Source organism: Panulirus ornatus, chromosome 66, assembly GCF_036320965.1.
Source record: "Panulirus ornatus isolate Po-2019 chromosome 66, ASM3632096v1, whole genome shotgun sequence".
Lineage (NCBI taxonomy): Eukaryota > Metazoa > Arthropoda > Malacostraca > Decapoda > Palinuridae > Panulirus > Panulirus ornatus.
In genome coordinates, this window is record NC_092289.1 from 3,582,453 (window position 1) to 3,586,744 (window position 4,292).

General features: G+C 47.3%; 1 non-coding gene across 1 annotated transcript; it reads left to right on the top strand.

Moving 5' to 3' along the window:
• Positions 1-3,112: 3,112 nt before the first annotated feature.
• On the top strand, positions 3,113-3,184 carry TRNAA-UGC (transfer RNA alanine (anticodon UGC)). The gene has a single exon. It is a non-coding gene; the product is annotated as a tRNA-Ala (tRNA).
• Positions 3,185-4,292: the final 1,108 nt, after the last annotated feature.

Below are 4,292 nucleotides of genomic sequence, written 5' to 3' on the forward strand. Positions count from 1 at the left end.
TCGCATACCCGCTGAACCCCATGATCTAAGACGCCTGTATTTGCCTCCCTCACCACACAGTTCATAAACATTACGCAATCATGGTTACATCACACATCCTTGTTGCTGATCGACCCAGCCTCACTGGGAACCATCATATTGTTTCCTCCTTCGAACACATGTCTTGCCTCCCTGAGTAAAACGTCTCACTACATTTACTGACTCATTTACCCCTTATAGCACATTGTAGAATGCTCTTCCGCCAACCATGTCATCCACTTTTTCCATATCTGTAAATGCCACGTAGAGTGGTTCTCTCCCCCTAGTAGTTCTCATACAAATTCTCCACTGCGAACATTTGGTTCACACATCCTTTACCTTCTGTATATGCCCACAGCCTCTCATTCACTACTCTTCCCTTCCATCTATTCTGCCAGGTACATATACTGACATATATATGTAATATAAGTATTCGCTTTGCCCCTCTTGCTCTTATAAATGGCGCTAAAGATACATTCTTCCAATCCTCAAGCACTTCACCTTGGGTCTCCACACGTTGCCAGACTAGCAATCACGAGCAATACTCTCGCCTTTGTTAAGGAATTCGACTGCAATGCCGTCCTTTCCTGCCATTATGCCAGACTTCTTATGCAAGGCTTTCACTCCCTCCCTCCCTCTCGCTTTTCATCATTCCATTTACCAGGGCGCTCTCAGTCCCCTTGCCTTCATATTCTAAACACAGTACATCCGCCACTCTGTCATTAGCACAATCAACAGTCCTTTTAAAATACTCACTCCAGGTCTTCTTTTTTCCTCTTCCTCAGCTACTTGCCTCCTTTTTTTCTGTCTTCACTGGTTTCCCTCACACTCTTCATCTCATTCCAAAGCATTTTCTTATTTTCTCGAATCATTTTATATTTTCTCATCCCATCCCATCTCTCTCTTTTGCCTTTGTCAGTTCTCGCACACTTCTCTTGACCTCCTGCCACCACGTTCTCTTGTGCTACTCCTAATCACTTGCACTCCTTCCCTGCATATACCGTCCTTACATCTCTGTCTTCAGCAATTCAGCCTTCCTCATACCATCACTCACTAGTCTTTCTCATACGTTCCACATTCTACCTCTCACATGCCCCACACACATCTCACTCATATGACCATTCCATGTTTAAATACCTTCCACCCCCCATTGCTTAATTAATTCTCGCCCCATTCCATCATTCACTCACTCTGAGTATATCCGCCACATCACCTTTTCTTATATCCAGATCGACTTTACGCCACGATTCGATCCCAGGAAACAAACCTATTGTCAAAAGGTTTTCTCGACACCTTAGGAAAAAAAAAAGAAGAAAGATCCTTCCTTCTTCTCTCGTCTCACTGACGACTGTATAAACAGTTTTGATCACCCACCTCTCATGGCCTGTCTTCACTTCATCCCATATCATTGTTGAATCATCCTTACGTGTGTGTGTGTGTGTGTGTGTGTGTGTGTGTGTGTGTGTGTGTGTGTGTGTGTGTGTGAGGCGGGAACGATGGAACCCCAGTCTGCTTAGCGTTCTCGGATGATGGTTGGCGAATGGTGGAACGTGTTGTATGCCGATGGTTCTTCCCTCCCCTGGGATGATGCCCTCCGGGGATGATGCCCCAGGGGATGATGCCCCCATCCCCTTGTGCCTCCCACCTTCCTCCCACTGGAGCCACCAGCCGTCCACGGGGGCGGCTCCTCCACCACCCTGTGGTTGTGCCACGAAGGTCGGGTGATCAAAGCGAGGGGAAAATCCAAGTGTGGTGTAGTGTGGAGTGGTATGGTGTGGTGTGGAGTGGTATGGTGTGGTGTGGTGTGGTGTAGTGTGGAGTGGTATGGTATGGTGTATTGTGGTGTGGAGTGGTATGGTGTGGTGTGGTGTGGTGTGGTGTAGTGTGGTGTAGTGTGGAGTGGTATGGTATGGTGTGGTGTAGTGTGATGTAGTGTAGAGTGGTATGGTATGGTGTGGTGTGGTATGGTATGGTGTGGTGTAGTGTAGTGTAGTGTGAAGTGGTATGGTGTGGTGTGGTGCAGTGTGGAGTGGTATGGTATGGTGTATTGTGGTGTGGAGTGGTATGGTATGGTGTATTGTAGTGTGGAGTGGTATGGTATGGTGTGGTGTGGTATGGTATGGTGTGGTGTAGTGTAGTGTAGTGTGAAGTGGTATGGTGTGGAGTGGTGTAGTGTGGTATGGAGTGGTATGGTGTGGTGTGGAGTGGTGTAGTGTGGTATGGAGTGGTATGGTGTGGTGTGGAGTGGTGTAGTGTAGTATGGAGTGGTATGGTGTGGTGTGGAGTGGTGTAGTGTAGTATGGAGTGGTATGGTGTGGTGTGGAGTGGTGTAGTGGTTATTACACATCCCTCACCACCAAACACCGCGGCTCATCTGGTCTCCAGTCACTTCCCGTCCCTCTTTACACCCAACATCCTTAACATCCATCATTCATTTTAGGGTTCAGAGTTACGTTTCAGTGAGAGAGAGAGAGAGAGAGGATATGACTGGACCTCCGACCATCCATAAGTGGTGTTCCTGGGCGTCTCAGCTTGTAGGAGCATTTGTGGCGTTCTAGGAAAGGGGGGGTGACGCGTCAGGCAGCACGACGCGCGTCGTCGCTGCTCGAACGACAAGCGAAGGCTGAGGGGGAGGGGGTAGAGAGAGAGAGAGAGAGAGAGAGAGAGAGAGAGAGAGAGAGAGAGAGAGAGAGAGAGGTGTTGGGGGGTGGAGTTACGGTACGTGGTAGGGGGGGGTGTTTTTTGTTTGTTTGTTTGTTGTAGTGGTGGGGGGTGGGGGTATAAGTCCCATTTGGGATTAGACGAAGGATTTCTCTATATAGAGATGAGGGCGTAGTGTGTGTGTGTATGTGTGTGTGTGTATGTGTGTGTGTGTGTGTGTGTGTCTGTGTGTGTGTATGTTACTACGGTGTGTGGTCGTTTGTGTGTGTGTGTGTGTGTGTGTGTTACTACGGTGTGTGGTCGTTTTCGAGGTTATAAAGATGAAAATACAGTCACGTGAACCTGGCCCCAATTCAGCCATGCACGTAGTCGGAAAGCAGAACACGACCCACGACCCACTTATACACACGAGCATCCCTTCAGTGTATACATGGGGGGTGTAGCTCAGTGGTAGAGCGCTCGCTTTGCATGTGAGAGGCCCCGGGTTCGATCCCCGGCACCTCCATACGACTGTGTATGTGTTTTTCTGTTTTGTTTTGTTTGTACATATGGGCAGAGAGGGGGAGGGTGGTCGGGTGTCCATCGGGAAACAAAACGTTATATAAATTGCTTATCATAGATCAACACTCGCGTTCCAATACTCCATTGTATAACGTATAGAGGATTGGATTCCTTCCTCCTCACTGACTCAGAGCCAAGCCACACGAACGACATTGTGGCGCACTGAAGAAATGTTGGAAGGGATGGAGGGGGCTCAGACTCACGTGGAAAAAAGGAATATTTATAAATTGCCATTAGGTCAACATTTCTTAACCAGACCCACGCGCGTTCCTCTCTCTCTCTCTCTCTCTATCTATCTATCTATCTATCTATCTATCTATATATATATATATATATATATATATATATATATTTTTTTTTTTTTTTTTTAGAAACTCCCGTATGCTGTTCTTACAAGCCTCCCCCCCTACAACTCCCATACAGTCACTCTCGTCCCACACACACACACACACACACAGCTGTCGCACAACCCCCTTGAAAGGAAATGTGTAGAAATATTACACAGGGGAATTCTACATATTTACCAGATGTAGGTAGGTATCGCCACGACCCCTTAGACATGACAGAACGACCCTTAGACATGACAGAACGACCCTTAGACATGACAGAACGACCCTTAGACATGACAGAACGACCCTTAGACATAACAGAACGACCCTTAGACATAACAGAAGACCCTTAGACATGACAGAACGACCCTTAGACATGACAGAACGACCCTTAGACATGACAGAACGACCCTTAGACATAACAGAACGACCCTTAGACATGACAGAACGACCCTTAGACATGACAAAACGACCCTTAGACATGACAGAACGACCCTTAGACATAACAGAACGACCCTTAGACATAAAAGAAGACCCTTAGACATAAAAGAAGACCCTTAGACATGACAGAACGACCCTTAGACATGACAGAACGACCCTTAGACATAACAGAACGACCCTTAGACATGACAGAACGACCCTTAGACATGACAGAACGACCCTTAGACATGACAGAACGACCCTTAGACATGACAGAACGACCCTTAGACATGATAGAACGAC